Genomic DNA, 20,287 nt, shown 5'->3' on the forward strand with positions numbered 1-20,287 from the left:
ACTTCCAGTACAGGGAGCATAGGTTCGATCCCTGGTTGGGGAACTAAGATCTCAAGCTGCACGGCACAGCCAAAAACCATATATATATATACAGTTAATGTTAAAAAAAAAAAATAAACAATAATAAAAGATCAGGAGTGACTTTATGTATGTGATAAAATTGTATAGAACTAAACACACACATGAAGGATCCAAGTACAACTAGGAGAATATGAATCAGGCAGGTAGGCCATAGCTATATCAATATCCATACTGTGATATTTAATTGAGCTTTGCAAAATATCTCCAGTAAAGGAAACTACTAAATAGTGCATGGGCTCATTGTATAATTTCCTAATGCTGCATGTGAATCTACAATTATCTCAATGAAATTTTTAATTAGAAAAAAAGTTTATCTAAAAACAAAACAGGGACTTCCCTTGTGGTCCAGTGGTAAAGAATCCACCTACCAGTGCAGAAGACGTGGGTTCCAACCCTGGTTGGGGACCTAAGATCCCACATGCCACGGGGCAACTAATCCCACACGCCCCAACTACTGAGCCCGCGTGCCTCCACTAGACAGCCCACATGACGCAAACTACAGAGCCCACACGCTCTGGGGTCCCCGCGCCACAACAAGAGAGACAAAACCCACACACCACAGCTAGAGAGAAGCCCGCGTGCCACAACTAGAGAGAAGACCACACGTTGCAACGAAAAGCCCGTGTGCCGCAACAAAAAGATCCTGCATGCCACAGCGAAGATCCCGCGTGCCGTAACTAAGACCCGACACAGCCGAAAATAAGAATAAATAATTAAATAATAAAGAATGGCCAAAGGGAATTGAACCTTTAAAAAAAAAAATCTACAGAGCTGAAATGAATATTCTTCTAGCTCTGTTTTAGAACAAGATGGCAAGAGCAGTGTTAGTGTTCACTTTCTCCCCCTTTATTTAAAAAGTCATACAAATCATATTGAGTTAACATTTATTTATTATTTATATGCACCATCATCAAGAAAACATTTTACCTTAAAAGTAAGCCTTTTGATAAAGAAAACATTTTACCTTAAAAGTAAGCCTTTTGATAAAGAATCTCTGAATAAAATAACAACATTATAAAGTATAACTATCTTTGTGGGATAGATGCGTTACAGCGATATTAAATAGAGCCAAAATGAGAGGCTGAAAGAAAGCCCAGTCTGTGAGGGTTTCCAGGTTCCTAGCGCATTACTAATTTTGTTTTAAAGGATTCAGATCAAAACCCCTTACCTAGACTTAGATATAGAGTGATAGATTACTATCTTTGCTTCTGTGTAATGCACTGCAATACAGATATCCATGTTTTATTCAACATATGAACCGAATCCCCTTTTTTCTCCAGGCATAATTCATAATAGAGAACCATCTTCACTTCAAATCTAAATTAATGGGAAACTAGTTTTGCTTATGAATATTGATACTTAATCTGTTTTCCATGGTGAGTAGTTTAATCTACGATATCACTTTATGGATTTTTGTCTCTTCAAATTATATTACCTTATTTAAACTACCATATTAACACAAGCATGTAACTAAAAATGTTCTAAAGATGTAAACCAAATAAACCCTGAGGAAAATGTGTGCTGTCAAGACTAACGAGAGAGTCTGCCTTCTGAAAATGTTATGTGCAATAATGCACAGAATGAACAAGGAAATAATCCCACATTGCCCTTACTAGAAGGACACGTGAAGTGAGTCAGGGAGTCCCCACCCCAATGCTATGGACTCCCCGAAAGAACCTGAAACTGCTCCACAGCCACTGAGCAGGACCGTCCAAGGGAGAGATGGCAAATCTGTACTTTGTTTTTCTTTACTTAATTCTGATGCACGTGGTCTACTGAGAAAATCTGGGGCAATCAGTGTACTAAATCAGAGGCTGCAAAGTTTTTCTGAAAAAGTCCAGATAGTTCATAGGTTAGGCTTTGGGGGCCAAATTATCCCTCTTGAAACTACTCAACTTTACGAGAAAGCAGACAATATGGAAACAAACAGTTGGGACTGTGTCCCAGTGAAACTTTATATATGGACACTGAAATTTGAATTTCATATAATGTTCACATGTCATGAAATGCTCTCCATTTGATTTTTTTCCAGCCATTTAAAAATATAAAAACCATTCTTAGCTCTCAGGCTGAACAAAAATAAGTGGTAGGCAGATTTGTCCTGCAGCCTTGATTTGCTGCATCCTGTGTGAAATTATCAATGATATTAATATTTCATTCATGAATAATAATTATAATTTACTTAATATTGCTTCAGATCTACCAGAACTCAGCATCCATTAAAACTTTTTTCCTTTTTTTGAGTTAATATTGTTAAAATAGCTCAAAATCTTATGTAACTTAAAAGTTAAGGGGAGAAAAGATTGAAATAAATCTGTCTACGTAGGCAGCATGGCCTACCAAGGCATTATCTAAATTCTCTGAATGACAAATAAGGGGTATTTTGTGGCTGAGTCAATCAATTTAAGAATCTCCAGTGGCAATTTTTTTTTTTTAAATGCTGTTCAGTTCTCCATTGTATCTGTATCATTGTAGTTACTACATGATGTATAATGGTCCATTTCGTGTAATGGAACTTTAACTGGTGTTGGTTTAACTTGAGTAGCTTTTTAATTAAAGTAAACCAACATTTGCTGCTTCACTGCCTAACAGAATAAATTGGGAGTGAGCATGACGCATGAATATGAAAATATGGATAATCTAAGGATGATGAATCAAGATCCTCCTTCCATATATTTTCTCTTAATGAAATACAAATGAGGCTTTAAATTGTTCTGTAAAACCACAGAGTAGGGCTTCTGCTGCCTCTTTCTTTATGCTACTGTAGTTAAATATTTAACCTTGAGAGAAGGAATTCAAATCACCAAATGCAATCTAATCTGTAGCTAAACGGTCTAGATAAATTAAAAATACAGACAAGTAGGAGACGTGTAATTATTGAGGAGCTATTTGGTTTTTTGTTAACAGAATTCACATTACTGAATCCCAAAGTTTATTCAACAAGCACTTATTGATTGCTTACCATGATTCAGACAGTTACAACACAGTTGAGCTCTGTCCTTATAGACCTTGCATTTTAGTGGAAAGAGCCACATAAAAAGCAAGGAATCAAACAGATAGTTTGTCATATGGTGATAAGTATTAATAACAGGGGGGGAAATAATATGGTATGGGGATAGCCACTATTTTCTATAGAATAGTCAAGACATAGACTCTGTGGATGTGATATTAGAACATAAATGAAGTGAAGGAGCAAGCTATGTGGATGTTTAGGAGAAGAGCATTCCCAAGCAGAGCGAATAACAAACACAAAGGCTCAGAGATGGGACGGTGCTTGGAATGTTCCAGAACAGCAAGGACAGCCATGTGTATGGAGAAGAGTGAGTGAGGGGGGAACTTCACAAGGACAGGTATTTTTCTCCACTTTGGTCACTGCTATACTCTCTGCACATGAGACAGTGTCTAACATATAGGAGGTACTAAGTGAATATTTGCTGAATGAATGGATGGATGAACAAATATATAAGAACAAGGAGAAAAAAGGGGTGTAGATGACATATGGCCTCATAAATCACTGTAAGAACTTTGGATTTTACTTAAATAAGAAGAGCAGCCACTGAAGGTCTCCAAATGGAGAATTGTCATGATCTGCAGGATTTTTAAAAGATCACTTGATTTCTCAAAGAGGAAATCAAAACATACCTTGAAACAAATGACAATGAAAACACGACGACCCAAAACCTATGGGATGCAGCAAAAGCAGTTCTAAGAGGGAAGTTTATAGCAATACAATCCTACCTCAAGAAACAAGAAACATCTCAAATAAACAATCTAACCTTAACACCTAAAGCAATTAGAGAAAGAAGAACAAAAAAACCCCCAAAGTTAGCAGAAGGAAAGAAATCATAAAGATCAGATCAGAAATAAATGAAAAAGAAATGAAGGAAACGATAGCAAAGATCAATAAAACTAAAAGCTGGTTCTTTGAGAAGATAAACAAAATTGACAAATCATTAGCCAGACTCATCAAGAAAAAAAGGGAGAAGACTCAAATCAATAGAATTAGAAATGAAAAAGGAGAAGTAACAACAGACACTGCAGAAATACAAAGGATCATGAGAGATTACTATAAGCAACTATATTGATTTCTAGCAGATTAAACTGTAGGAGGAAGGACAGAAGCAGAGAGAACAGGAAGAAAAGTATTTCAATAATAAATAGCAATGACAGAAGTATCTCCAGATGCTGTGCAACAATTATTTAAGATATGAATTACAGTGATGTATAAAACTGGAGCAATGTTATACATTAAACATGGCGTCAGAGTTCTATGGTAAAGAACTGGGCTAGCTGAGAATTCCAGCTAGATTTTCATGGGACTGGGAGTAGAGCAGGTGATCTGAGCTTCAGTATTGCAAACTTAGATTCTTTGATCAGTCACACATGGCAATCAGGCTCTTGAACTCAGGTTAACCAAATTCTCACTGAGAAGACTATCAGCATACCCTGCAGCAACTAGTACAGGTTACTGGCATGAACAGAGCCTGAATAAGGAGAAGGACAGCCAGGTGGTTTCCAAGGTGCCAATGATAAAGGCTTACAAAACCATCGCTGGGATTATATCAGTATTGAAAGAATTGTTTTTACCCATACTCCTCTCAGAGAGACTAGTCTTTAATGACAGCCACCCAATGAACCATGTCCTCAGCATTCATGATCCTGTGTATTCATCCACCCTCTCTTTAGATCTGGGCTGGGTCTGTGACTCACTTTTTACTAATAGAAAGAGGTGGAAATAATCCTGGGTGACTTCAGGGACCTGGTCAGAAGAAGTTTTCCTCTTTCTATCTTCTTCTCTCGGAACATTCATTCTAGGGAAGTCATCAACTATGTAAAAAGTCCATCTACCCAACTGTAGAGACCCCATAGAGGGGCTTTACACCAGCTGTTAAGGCAGCTGGCATGTCTTGGACCCTCTAGAACAGACGAGCTACTAGCTGAATGCCACCAAGGGACTCCAGTCAAGAATCAGCCCACCCAGGGACTTCCCTGGTGGTCCAGTGGTAAAGAATCCACCTCCCAATGCAGGGGACAAGGGTTCGATCCCTGGTTGGGGAACTAGGATCCCACATGCTGCAGGGCAACTAAGCCCTCGCGCCACAACTAATGAGCCCGCACACCACAACTAGAGAGAAGCCCTAGTTGTGTGCCTCAACAAAAGATCCTACATGCCTCAACGAAAATCCCATGTGCTGCAACTAGGACCCGACACAGCCAAATAAATAAGTAAATATTAAGAAAACAAAAAAAGAATCAACCCACCCAATCCTGCCTAAATTCCTGACTCACAAAAATCATGAAAAAATAAAATGGTCATTGTTTTAAGTTTTGAGGTAGTTTGTTATACAGCAACAGCTAACCAGAAAAATAGTGTGTGTGGTCAGTGATAAGAATAATTTAATAAACCCCTTGAGTAGAGGGAATATCCCTATGAGGCATAATCAAATGGCCACTAAGGATCATTAAACCAACTTCTGATGAAAAGGTCTGGGTGCAGGTACCTACAGGCAGGGCAGTAGAAGAGAGGAAACATTGCCACCAGAAGCCTTTATCCGTCTTTCTTTCACAGCATAAAGTGCCCTCACGTGTGGGTCTAACCTGGTGCATCTCCAGTCAGGAGACCCATGCAAAAGAAAAAGATCAGACTGATGTCTTCTAAAACAGTATCTTCCGAACCAAATGACACTACATACTAACAAGCTGATGTGTGTTGTTCTTCGGATTAGCACAGGAGAGCAGATATCTTTATTGGAATAATTCTTCCATTTTGTCATTTGAGGTCAAAACCAGATGTTTGAGATGAGAACTAGATCTCTGAAATTCCCAGAAGGACAAAATTCCGACTGATCTCTAACAAGAGATTATATTGGGTATTCCTAATTGGTTTAGGATGGAAATACTAAGAAATGGCTATTGATTGCCTTGTTTCCAAAAGCTGTATGAACTTTCATTCTCAATACAGGAAAAATAACATGATCGCAATGTGATTGGCCATCATTCTCTAAGATTTCAAGGAGCAAGGAGATTTTATGATTTTCTAAGTCCCCTCCAAGACATCCTTCATCAAAACTAGTTAGGTTTAGATTTTTTTTTTTCTTACTTACGGATCCAGTGTGTAGAAAGCTTCTTAGTATGTAGTATCATTTGGTTTGGAAAATACTGTTTTAGAAGACATATAAGTAGAAAACTTCATTGAATCTTTGGTATAATTCACAAGGCAGTAATACTTAACAATAGCCAACTTTTAAGGGATGTCCATTTACGGCAAGCACTATGCTAAATAAGTCTTGTACGTGTCAAAAGAGTGCTATAAGGTAGGTATTATTATAATTTACAGTTTATGTCTTAGAACACTAACATTTAGAAATCTTTAATTATTCACTCAAAGTTAAATAGAAGTGCCTGACTGCTAAGTCTTTGTTCTTAAAATGCTGTACTATGCATCATTACAATAAGGCAAGTCCTCCCTCGCTGCAAGAGTTTATCAAGATAAACTTTGGCCCCTACAAAGACGGATTTTTTTTCAGTTTAGAAAAACCCTATCTCAGTCCTCAAAATATGAAAGATAAAACATATTTGTATGCATTATTTATTATCAACACTGGAAACTATGGAAATATTAATTTTGTATTAGATTACCAACACATAATATCATATATAGTTGAAAAAGAATTTCTGTTGATCAAAACCACAAAAGAGTTCACCCTCAGGAAAGCGTTTAACCGAACTACTGATACTATACTCTTGGGATAAATAAAGAAAAACAGTAAAATCTTGAAAAACACCCATTTCAATATCATACGTGATTCTGACAGGATTCTCTTCATTTATTTGGCCTGTGGTATTGATAACATGCCCACAAAAAAAGGAAAAATAGCTATGGCTGAAAATATGGATCTTATTTAAACACTCATAAAAATTCCTATTTCCACACCCAGTATCCTGGGTGTTTTGTTTTTATTTTTTGGTGACCAACCAACATAAATTTACTTCCTGTGACAACTGGTAAAGTTGGGCATTTTCCATTTAAAAGGTGTTGAGCTAGCCTCTTTGCCTTCCAACTAACTATCTTCGAAGTTAGAAAAGCTTACAACCATGATGAAAATGAATACAGCTGATGGAAGGCCAGCGTCTGGAAGGAGTTCCTAACCATAAAGCTACGGAACTGGATGGAGAAAAACCAGAGTGTGAGCAACTGATGCTTTGCCCCACGGGGTAGAGCATCCCTTCCTGCTTAAAAGGGTGGAAAGAACGGAGTAAATACTTCACCCCTTTTCCACTTTCCCCAGCTGGACCTGGTGCAATAAGGAAAATGAGCAGCACTGTCCTACATGATTCTGCCTTTCAGGGTTTCCAAAGGAAGAACTTTTGATTTTTTACAACCGTACTGAAACTGTAGCTGCCAGAACGTGGTAGGACTGGGGACTAGGAAGGTGTTCAGCTGGGGGAGGGTTGTAGCTGGGCGGTGCCTTTTACCTCTAGTCCTAAGAAACAAAGAGTACAGGAGGGAGAGCCTGGTAGGCTGTGGACTGAATTGTGTTCCCCCAAATTCATATGTTGAAGCCCCAGCCTCCACTGTGATTAATTTTGAAGACAGGGCTTTTATGGAGGTAATTCAGTTGAAATGAGGTCATAAGAGTGGAGCTGTGATCCCAAAGGATTAGTGTCCTTATAAGAAGAGACACTGGAGAGCTTTCTCTCTCTTCCCTTCCCCCTCCATCCCTCACTCCCTCCCCTTCTCTCCCTCCCCACCATGTGAGGACACAGTGAGAAGGCAGCTGTGTGCAAGCCAGGAAGAGAGCTTTAACCAGAAATCCAATCAGCTGGCCCCTCCATCTTGGACTTGTAGCCTCCCCAAAACTGTAAGAAAATAAGTTTTTGTTGTTTAAGCCACACAGTCTATGGCATTTTGTTTTGGCAGCTCAAGGTGACTAAGGCGCGCTATACAGAGGGAGTCATCTCGTCGTGTGTTTATCACTTTAGCCCTACAACGAATTGGGCAGTGATGGCAAGAACAGACTCCAGCTCAGTGCCCTAAGTGATCCCTGGTATGCAAAGAATTATGAAAATTTAGCAAATAACATTAAAGAGTACCACAACACATAAGGAAAACAGTCGTGTTCATGAGTAGAAGATGTGATATTGTCAAGATGCTAGTTTGAGGCATTCCAGAAAAGAAACAACAAGATTTTCTGTAGCTCAACAAGCTTTTTCTAAAACTTATATGGCAAAACAAAGGACCAAGGTACTCACAAAGAACACTCAGGAGGAAAAAAAACTCTTAGGAAGACTTGCTGTACATGATATTAAGACTCGGTATAAAACTAATAAGTAAGACCAATGTGTTTGGTGCAAAGATAGACAAATAGAACTGCATAGGGATCCCAGAACCAGTACAACATGTATGTGGAAACTTGTTATTTAACAGAGCTGACATTTCAGATCAGTGGGAAAAAATAGATGGTTGACTCTGTGGAGAAAAGGTGAAGTTAGATCCCTATCTCACACCATGTATAAAAATCAATTCCAGGTGGATTAATGATTTATACATAAAAAGGCAAAATTTCAAAACTTTTAGAACCAATATAGGACAGTACCTTTATGACATCAAGATTAATAAAGTAGAATGCAAATCAAATGAAAGCCTAAGTAGCAATGTTAATATCAGACAAAATAAAGATCAAGGCATAAAAGATAAAGAGCAAAAATATATGCTAGAAAATGGAAAAGCATGAACATATGCACCTAAGAATATAGACTCAAAAAATGTAGAGGAATAACTGAGAGAAAGAAAGTGAAAAATAGATACATCAACAATTGGAATTGGAATTGAAGATTTCAACATGTTTCTCTCAGAACCAAATAAATTAAACGTAGCAAAAATAGGGGGAAAATAGCTATCAAAACTAATGTATAGATCTATATGAAAGTTGACACCCAAGAAAGAGAGAAAACAGATTTCTTATAATAGAGAACACTCACAAAAATTAATTATGTAGAGCAACACAATGAAAACCTCAATAAATTTTAAAAAATTAATATCAGGACATGGAGGGGATGAGTGAAATAGGTGAGAGAGATTAAGAGGTACACACTCCCAGTTACAAAATAAATGAGTCACAGGAATGAAACATATAGCATGGGGAATATAGTCAATAGCATTGTAATAACTTTGGTGACAGACGGTAACCAGGCATATCATGGTGATCATTTTGTAATGGATAGAAATACTGAATCACTGTATTTTACACCTGAAACTAACAGAGTGTTTTAGGTTAATTATACTTCAACAACAACAACAAAAAATGGTAACTATGTGAGTTCATGGATGTGTCAATTAACTTGATTGTAGTAATCATTTCACAGTATATACATATATTAAATCATCATGTTGTACACCTTTAAAAATCACATTGTACAGCTAAGTATACACAATTTTTATTTGTCAATAATACCTCATTAAAGCTAGAAAAAAAAAATTTAAAAAATTAATACCAAATCTATTATATTATCTGAACATTAGGAAGAAATTGGAGAACAATAACAAAACAATACATTTAAAAGCTGCATATGTATAGAAACTAAATAACTTGCCACTAACTAGCCACTCCACCAAAGGAAAAAAATCATAAGGGAAGTCTAAAATCACTAAGAGGTGGAAAACTATGTAAACATTTTATCAAAAATTTTAGGTCAGGGCTAAAGTGATATGCAGTAGGAAATTTATAGCTGTTAAATGAATACAACAGAAAGCAGAAGATATTTTTTAAAATTAACAGTGAAGGAAGTTGGGAAAAGAGCAATAAAGAAAATCCAATGAAACTAGAAGGAAGGCAATAATAAAAACAAGTAAAATAATTAAAGAAATAAAAAACACGGAAACAATCATGAAGATTAATAAAATCAAAAGCTGTTATTTTGAAAACATTAATAAGGTAGCATGCTGACAAGAAAATTAAATATCCCATTCACTTATGAACATGGATCCAAAGTTAATTAAATAGATGACAGAACAAAACCTTCTAGCTAATGTCATCAACAGTATTGTTTTTTAAAAAAGTCATGAATAAGTAGGGTTTATCCCAGTAATGCAAGAAAGTTTTGATATCAGGAAATCTATCAGTGCAACATACCATAGTAAGGAATTAAAGAAGGAAAACGGTATGATTACTTCAATAGATGCCGAAAAAGTAATGGTAAATGTTTATCATTATTTTTTTATTAAAACACCCAGAAAACTAGAAATAGAGTGAAGCTTCCTAAATTTATAAATATCTGTATATCTAAAAAAACAGTAACAAACAATATACCAAAATGGAAAAACCATAGACACATTCCAATAAAGACTGTAATCCGGAAAAGAATGCTGCCACCACGACCATCAAACATAGGACTTAAAGTCTTGTCCAATGGTATATGCAAAGCAAAAGAAATAAGAGGTGTAAGCATTATTTCCCAGACATGATTATTTCCATTGAACACACAGAAGAATCAATAAACCTTTAAATTAATGACAGAGTACAGCCAGATTGGTATACAGTTATTCCTCTAACCCTTGTGCACTGTTGGTGGGAATGTAAACTGGTGCAGCCACTGTGGACAACAGTATGGAGGTGTCTCAGAAAACTAAAAATAGAGCTACCATAGGATCCAGCAATCCCACTCCTGGGTATACATCTGAAAGAAACAAAAACACTAACTGAAAAAGATACATGCATCCCCAGTGTTCACAGCAGCACTATTTACAGCAGCCAAGACATGGAAACAACCTAACTGTCCATCAACAGAGGAATGGATAAAGAAGATGTGGTACATGTATACAGTGGAATACTTACTCAGCCATAAAAAAGAACAAAATAATGTCATTTGCAGCAATATGGATGGACTTAGAGGGCATTATGCTAAGTGAGATAAGAGACAGAGAAAGATAAATACTGTATGATATCACTTGTATGTGGAATCTAAAAAAATTCCACAAACTAGTGAATATAACAAAAAAGAAGCAGATTCACAGATACAGAGAACAAACTACTGTTACCAGGGGGAAGGGGCAACAAAGGGGGGGGAGGGGGAGGTACAAACTGTTGGGTGTAAGATAGGCTATAATGATGTTGTACAACACGGGGAACATAGCCAACGTTTTGTAATAACTGTAAAGGGAAAGTAACGTTTAAAAATTGTATAAAACATTTAAAAATTAGATTAAAAACTCATTCCTCTACGCCAGCAATACCAAATAGATGATAAGATATAGACTATAGATAAGAAGGTATAGACTACAGACAATATAAGGAAAAATATGACATGGCTCAAAATAGCAATTAAAAATGTAAAGTATGTATCAGGATCAAACGGGGAGATAAACGATTTTTAGCTTTTCAAATGGAGAAAATGAAAGTGGTGGATTAGTTTCAAAAGTGACGGAAGAGCTGAACAGCTAGATAGTACAGTGAGCAACTCAGACACCAGCGTCAGAAAGAACCCACTCCCACTGCTGAGTGGGGAAGGGGCATATCACCAGGCAGCAGCTGGGACCAGGGGAGCCAAGGGGAACTGCAGCCTGAAAGAGGCAGAGGGAATCACTGTGGCTTCTCTCTCCCTCTTGTCCCCCAATCTCCCAGCTCTGCTTCCAGCCCCTCATCCATCCGAGTAGGAGCCAGCAGTCGCGGAGCGGGGAAAGCAGGTCTCATCTCCGCACTGCAGCTCCTTTCTGGTGGAACCACTTCACAGCTCTTGCCTCTGTGTTCACTGACAGCTTCCTGCATCACTTGGAAGTACAGTCTTCCAGCTCTTGCTAGGATCTCGATCCTCCCCATCTCTTTTTTGTTTTCCTTAACCCTGCCCACAAAACTGTAAAAAGAATCTTCGCTAAACTTTTCAGTCCTCTGAGGGGCCATTTGTTTCCTGAATTAGAAATGCTAAGTAGGAAATGTTAACTAACACATAGTACACTAATAAATCAGAGATTCCTCACACTCTGCTCCTAAACCGAATTTTCCTCCAGAATTACCTTCTGCTGTCAGGGGAAATGAAAAAAAAAAAAATTCAGACCCTAGAAGAACAATGAGAGGATTCTTTCCTAAAATTTGAAATAAGATTTAATTTAGTCCATTAAAAATGCAACTCTCTGGGGTGTGCTCAGAGCAGGGGGCCTGAAGAAATATGGCTGTTCTGTTTACAACACACCAGACAGGAATCTGGGTTCATTGTGATAAGGGACACAAAATTTGTGGCCTTCCTATGAACAAATACCCGACATGTGTCCCCTGAACTTCCACGTGGCTGCTGGGCAGGACCAGTGGGACAGGGCTCAATATTGGAAGGAAAACTACAGTATTCAGTGGGGGAGTTTGCCACCTAGAGCCTGTCCGGTCCATGCGTGGGTAGGCCGTGGGTGGTCTTATAGACATAAAGGCTTCAAACCTCTCTTTTCAAGGAAAAGAAAAAGAAAAAAAGAAAAAGAAAAATAGATTGTATATGCCAATCTGGAAAAGGCAAAATTATGGAGACAACAAAAAGATCAGTGGCTGGCAAGCGTTTGGGGGGTGAGGGGAGATGAATACACAGAGGACAGAAGTTTTTATGAGCAGTGAAAATACTTTGCATGACATTATAGTGACGGATGTATGTCATCCTACTTCTGTCCAAACCCATAGAATGTGGAACAGGATTCACTTCACTGAAGTGAGCCCTAAGGTGAACTGCGAACTTTGGTGATTATGTGTCAATGCAGTTCATCCCTGGTTTTAAAAAAAAAAAAAAAAGGTACCACTCTGTTGATAATGGGTATGCATGTGAGGGGAGGGGGTATATAGGGACTTTCTGTATCTTCCTGTCAATTTTGTTATAAACCTGAAACTGCGTAAAAAAAAAAAAAAACTCAAAAAAAATTAACACTCAGGGTAGAAGTTTTTGGCAAAACTTTCGTTTCATTTTTATATATGTATACATGTTATATATGTGTGTGTTTGTTGTACTGTGATATAAAGTGTATTTTTTAGATCAAAAAAGTTTGCAGGCCACTGTAGTTAAGTTATACTGGCTAATAAAAGCACAAATTAACCTCAAAATAAAAAATGCAACTTTCGTTTCAAAACTTCTTCCTCCAGTTAGGAAAGTACTTCAACAGCAGTTTGACATTTGTGTTTCCTTAAGCAGCACTGAAAGGGTGAAGAGCTTTAAAAAACAACCAAAAAATAAATAAAATTGTAAAAGTCCTCTGTAGGACACACTGCACCAAGTGCTTCCAATCACTGGTCTCCAATGACTGTCAAACAAAAATTCTGTTTAATTTCCTTCACTGTTTTTCTCTTTTTTAATCTTCTTGACTTTGAATTTTTAAAAATGAATAATTTAGAGAAGGCTGAAGTTGTCATCAGTAAATTTTATTGTTCCTTCTTTAGATAGCTATACTATGGGGCATAAGTGCATTCATCATAGATATTTTCATTCATTACAGATATTCTCAATTTCTGAACAAATTCCTTGAAAAGAGTGTAAAGAGTTACGTGTCAATTTCATAGAAGATATTGTGAATTAAATCATTTCTGTATGCAGGGAAAAATCCAAATCTACCAATATTAATGCTCTGTGTCACTTTTAGTATTAAAGTTTTACTTCTATTCTTGAAATACTTCCATCTGTACTCTCAAGACCCTGCTACCAACCCAAACAGGTCCCTTGTCTAAATTGTTTTTGCTACCTGCGTCGTTGACTCGTATCTTGATTGTCAATTTAGATAAAATTAAATTGATTTTATAGAGTTTGGTGGTATATGTTCAGGTTACTTCCGGTAGAAATTTTACTATATACCTCCTTGGTGAAAGTTCAAGCCACTTAGGTCATAAAATGGACAAAAAAAGTCTCCGGATCCCTTGTGAGTCTCTTTATTTCCTTAAGGGAATACTCTCAAAGGCCTTTTTCAGTCAAAAAAAAAGCTGATGATTAATTTTTTAAAAAAACTAACGCAATATCTTCATTCTATGTTGTAAAATGTCTAAATTCAGAGTCACTTTCTTCATCACAAGCTGTATGTTCATCATAGAGTTTGATTTGTACATAATATGAGTAGCTACTGGATAGAGCTGAATTTTTTTTTAATCTGTGAAAGAATAATTCAACCTTGCAAGTTACTCTCTATCATTACGAAGAAGAACTTCACCCAAGATTTTTCCTTATGATGTTTCATTACTTTTCCTCCAAGAAGGACAATAATTCAATTTCTGACTTGAGAGATTCCAAGTAACTCCTTCAACTGTCTATGCTATTTACAGAGTAGAGGAAGAATTTAAGGTCATTTTCCATTTTCTAGAAATGTGTTGTTTTTGTGTGCGTGTTAAAAATATCCTATTAAACACTCTGAGAGGACAGAGAAGCTAATGTTTCAGACAAGGTGTCCCTTTGAAGGGTGCCGCATCCGTTGATGTTTTCAAGGGCACTATGGCCTCACAGTCAGGAATCACACCTACAGTAAAATCTTACAGACCTGGCCCTATCTGTATAAGAAACCTGACTTTTTTTCTTTACTTGATTATGTTATTTCCGGCAAATACTCATATATTGTAGAAAATCACTTTACACAATTGGACTTTAAGTATATCTGTAATATATAATATTCACTTCAAAAAGCTATCGCCTGGTGTTTCTCAACACAAAGATCAGCGAGTATAATTTTTTATCTACCATACTTCAGCAAATGTTTAAATACGTATCTAAGTTCAAGGTCATAGGCTTCTGTGGCTAATAATCAAGTCACAAGTTGGGATGAGAGAAGTGTTCCCATCTGCTTCCTTCACTCCCAAGGTCATTGTGAGGAGCTCAGGGAAAAGCTGACTCTGTTAACGATCTTAGTAATTTTGGGTGGGGCATAATTTTCATCACCCCAAAAAAAAAGTTTAGGAAAAGAAGCGTAGAAAAATAAATATAGATGATGATAACAGAAACAATGCCCTTAAACTCAAGAACATTTTAAACTTTCAAATAATTAACTATGTTGACTTTTAAAAGAACTTTAATCCATCATCTGTATCCAAAAATACTAAGTCAAAATGTTCTATAAAGTTCCCACAAAATAAATTACTCAAACTTTAAATACAGTTAACAATTTTTCTTCAAATTTGGCTTCCTTTTCATTTCTCATTAAGAGCTGAAATCCTGCCAAAGTTGAAATGTATAGTTTTACCTATTTTTAGTTAAAGTTTAAAAGACATTTTCATGATTTTTTTTCATTGCCTCCCATGCAAAAAGATTCTGGATAACCTGTTCAAGGTTCCCTCAAATAGGCTAGGATTTTGTTCAAGCAAGAAAATTTTAACCTCACTACCATTCTTTAGTTAGTTTTTCCAGTAAAAATTTTTGTTTCGTTTTTCTGATCCTCTTCATCAGAGAAGTGGAGCAATGTGGGGAAAATAGTGTTTAAGTTACTTCTTTAAACTTATTCCTTTACATTTAAGTAAACTACTTTGACTCTTAACTACTGTTAATGCAACATTGAAGACTAGATTTCAGATGAGACTTAGCTATAGAGGAAAGAACTGACCTCTAAACTAGGCAAGTAGGAAAGAAGCTAATATGATATTTCTGTTTAAACAGTGTCTATAAATGACTACTAAATCAGACTCTCACTCTTAAGAAATGTTTTCAATGTTTACTTTCTATAGTTTGTTAGAAAAACAAAGTCTGTTGAGTGTGCTTTTTAAGCTAAATATTCTCCTACCCTTATTCTGATTCTTCCCTGTTACCCTCCTTAACACCCATCACATTAAAGCCAGTCTTTTGTAGTGATTTCCATTTTGATAAATACCAATTAATCACTAATAAATAGAGGTCATAATCACTAACAAATAATTCAAACTGGCCATCGCTACAACCAAAGTATGGAAACAAAAGCAAATCATCCAAACTGACTTACAGTTTTACTGAAGGTATGTTGACTACAGTAAGATCCAGAAATTCCACTTACAGATATATATCTGAGATAAATAAGTACATATGTTCACCAAAAAGCATGTTCAAAAATGTTCATAGTAGTGTTATACAGAATATCCAAAAACTGAAAATAATCCAAATGTATCTTTTTTACTGCAGTAAAGAAGGTTAAATAATAAACAAATTTGGCAATGTGGCAGGGTACAAGATAAGTATTTTTAGACATCTGACAAGGGGTTAATATCCAAAATATACAAATTGACATAAAAAATCAATGACCTGATTTTAAAATGGGCAGAGGACCTGAACAGACATTTTTCTAAAGAACATGTACAAATGGCAACAGGCACATGAGAAGATGCTCAACATCACCAATCCTAAGGAAAATGCAAATCAAAACCACAATGACAGGGAATTCCCTGGTGGTCCAGTGGTAAAGAATCTGCCTTCCAATGCAGGGGACGCGGGTTCAATCCCTGGTCGGGGAACTAACATCCCACATGCCGTATGGCAACTAAGCCCGGCGCACAACAGCTACTGAGCTCGTCAGCCTCAATGAGAGAGCCCGTGTGCCTCAAACTACAGAGCCCACTTGCTCTGGAGCCCGCGTGCCACCTGGGTGCCACAACAAAGAGCCCTCGAGGCAACAAAAGATCCCGCATGCCTCAGTGAAGATCCCGTGTGCTGCAACTAAGACCCAATGCAGCCAAATAAATAAATAATTTTTTTTTAAAAAAAGCACAGTGATATACCACGTATACATGACAAAATGGCTATCTTCAAAAAGACAATGAACAACAAGTGTTCGTGGGGATGTGAGAAAAGGGAACCCTTATACACTGCTGGTGGGGAGGTAAATTGGTACATCCACTGTGGAAAAGACTATGGAGGTTCCTCAAGCAATTAAAAATAGAACAATAGAAAAATACAATCCAGCAATTTCACTTCTTGGTATTTACTCAAAGAAAACAAAAACACTAATTTGAGAAGATATAGGCACACCAGGATTTATTGCAGAGTAATTTACAATAGTCATGATACAGAAGCAACTCAAGTATCCATTGATAGATGAATAGACAAAGAAGATCTGGCATGTATATGCAATGGAATATTACTCAAACATAAAAAAGAAATTCTTGCCATTTGAGACAACATGGAGGACAATATGCTAAGTGAAATAACTCAGACAGAGAAAGACAAATAGTATATGATCTCACTTATATGTGGAATCTAAAAACCAAAATAAGCAAAGCATAATGAAAAGACTCACAGATACAGAGAACAAGCGGGTATTTGCCAGAGGGGCTGGGTGTCAGAAGGGCAAAATAGGTGAAGGGGATAGAGTAAAAGGTAGAAACCTCTAGTTATAAAATAAATAAGCCATGGGTATGTAATATATAGCATAAGGAATATGATCAGTAATATTGTAGTAACTTTGTATGGGGAAAGATGTACTATACGTATCATGGTGATTATTTCATAATGTATTGATATTTAAATGTCAAATCACTATGTAGTTCACCTGAAGCTAACATAATATTGTCCGTCAACTGTATTTCAACAATAATAAATAAATAAATAAATAAATATTATCAGACTCTGGGGGAAAAGGTGAAAACACAACACACAGAATGGGAGATAATATTTGCAAAATATTATCAAGACCCAAAAGGGACTTGTATCTGGAAAACAAAGAGAAACTTAAAACTCAACAATAAAAAACACAGACGTGAAAGAGTGGCATGGACTTGTAAATACTACCAAATGTAAAATAGATAGCTAGTGGGAAGCAGCCACATAGCACAGGGAGATCAGCTCGGTGCTTTGTGACCACCTAGAGGGGTGGGATAGGGAAGGTGGGAGGGAGACGCAAGAGGGAGGAGATAAGGGGATATATGTATGTGTATAGCTGATTCACTTTGTTATACAGCAGAAACTAACACACCACTGTAAAGCAATTATACTCCAATAAAGATGTTAAAAAAAAGATGTTAAAAAAAGTTTTAAAATACGTAAATGATCTGAATAGATATTTCTCCAAAGAAGGTATACAAATAGCCAATAAGCACATAGAAAGTGCTCATCATTAGTCATTAGGAAGATGCAAATTAAAACCACAGCGAGACTCCACCTCACACCTACTAGGCCTGCTATAACCAAAAAGATATACCATAGCTACTGCTGGAACACTCACACATTGCTGGTGGGAATGGATTATGCTACAGCCACTGTGGAAAACAGTTTGGCAGTTGCTCAAAATGCTAACCACAGAAAACAACACAGCAGTTGCCCTCCTATCGATAGACCCTAAGAAATGTCTACACAAAAACTTGTATAAGAATGTTCACGGGGCTTCCGGGAAGATGGCGGAAGAGTAAGACGCGGAGATCACCTTCCTCCCCACAGACACACCAGAAATACATCTACACGTGGAACAACTCCTACAGAACACCTACTGAACGCTGGCAGAAGACCTCAGACCTCCCAAAAGGCAAGAAACCCCCTACGTACCTACGTAGGGCAAAAGCAAAAAGAATAAACAGAGACAAAAGAATAGGGACGGGACCTGCACCTCTGTAAGGGAGCTGTGAAGGAGGAAAGGTTGCCACACACTAGGAAGCCCCTTCGCGGGTGGAGACTGCGGGTGGCGGAGGGGGGAAGCTTCGGAGCCGCGGAGGAGAGCACAGCAACAGGGGTGCGGAGGTCAAAACGGAGAGATTCCCACACAGTGGATCAGGGCCAACCGGCACTCACCAGTCCGAGAGGCTTGTCTGCTCACCCGCCGGGGCTGGCAGGGCTGGGAGCTGAGGCTCGGGCTTCAGTGGGATCCCAGGGAGAGGACTGGGGATGGCGGCGTGAACACAGCCTGCAGGGCGTTAGTGCACCACGGCTAGCCGGGAGGGAGTTCGGGCAGTCTGGAGCTGCTGAAGAGGCAAGAGACTTTTTCTTACCTCTTTGTTTCCTGGTGCGGGAGGAGAGGGGATTAAGAGCGCTGCTTAAAGGAGCTCCAGAGACGGGCGCGACCCGCGGCTAACAGCGCGGACGCCAGAGACGGGCAGGAGACGCTAAGGCTGCTGCTGCCGCCAAGGGGCCTGTGTGCGAACTCAGGTCACTATCCACACCCCTTTCCGGGGAGCCTGTGCAGCCCGCCATTGCCAGGGTCCCGGGTTCCAGAGACAACTTCCTCAGGAGAACGCACGGCGCGCCTCAGGCTGGTGCAACCTCACGCCGGCCTCTGCCGCCGCAGGCCCGCCCCTCACTGCGTGCCACTCCCTCCCCCACGCCTGAGTGAGCCAGAGCCTCCGAATCAGCGGCTCCTTTAACCCCGTCCTGTCTGAGCGAAGAACAGACGCCCTCTGGCGACCTACACGCAGAGGCGGGGCCAAATCCAAAGCTGAGCCCCAGGAGCTGTGAGAACAAAGAAGAGAAAGGGAAATCTCTCCAGGCAGCCCCAGAAGCAGCGGATTAAAGCTCCACAATCAACTAGATGTACCCTGCATCTGTGGAATACATGTATACACAACGATTCATCCCAAATTAAGGAGGTGGACTTGAGAGCAAGATTTATGATTTTTTCCCCTTTTCCTCTTTATGTGAGTGTGTATGTGTAAGCTTCTGTGTGAGATTTTGTCTGTATAGCTTTGCTTCCACCATTTGTCCTAGGGTTCTATCCATCCGTTTTTTTTTTTTTCTCTTAATAATTATTTTTTATTTTAATAAATTTATTATATTTTATCTTACTTTATTTTATTTTACTTTATCTTCTTTCTTTCTTTTTTCCTTCCCTCATTCCTTCCATCCTTCCTCCCTCCCTCCCTCCCTCCCTCCTTTCTTTCTTTCTATTTCTACTAATACTTTCTTTCTACTTTTTCTCCCTTTTATTCTGAGCCGTGTGGATGAAAGGCTCTTGGTGCTGCAGCCAGGAGTCAGTGCTGTGCCTCTGAGGTGGGAGAGCCAACTTCAAGACAATGGTCCACACGAGACCTCCCAGTTCCACATAATATCAAACGGAGAAAATCTCCCAGAGATCTCCATCTCAACACCAGCAACCAGCTTCACTCAACGACCAGCAAGTTACAGTGCTGGACATCCTATGCCAAACAACTAGCAAGACAGGAACACAACCCCACCCATTAGCAGAGAGGCTGCCTAAAATCATAATAAGTTCACAGACACCCCAAAACACACCACCACACTTGGACCTGCCCACCAGAAAGACAAAATCCAGCCTCATCCACCAGAACACATGCACTAGTACCCTCCACCAGGAAGTCTACAC

At 38.3% G+C, this 20,287-nt stretch overlaps 1 protein-coding gene across 1 annotated transcript in view; it reads right to left on the reverse strand.

Moving 5' to 3' along the window:
• Positions 1–19,330, reverse strand: part of RARB (retinoic acid receptor beta) — a 1,070,304-nt gene extending 1,050,974 nt beyond the window's left edge. The window contains exon 1 of the mRNA XM_079921499.1: positions 18,960–19,330. The gene's annotated coding sequence lies outside the window, so the exon portion shown is untranslated. The remainder of the gene's footprint in view (positions 1–18,959) is intronic.
• Positions 19,331–20,287: the final 957 nt, after the last annotated feature.

The sequence above is a fragment of the Stenella coeruleoalba genome (genome assembly GCF_951394435.1).
Source record: "Stenella coeruleoalba genome assembly, chromosome: 5".
Taxonomy (NCBI): domain Eukaryota; kingdom Metazoa; phylum Chordata; class Mammalia; order Artiodactyla; family Delphinidae; genus Stenella; species Stenella coeruleoalba.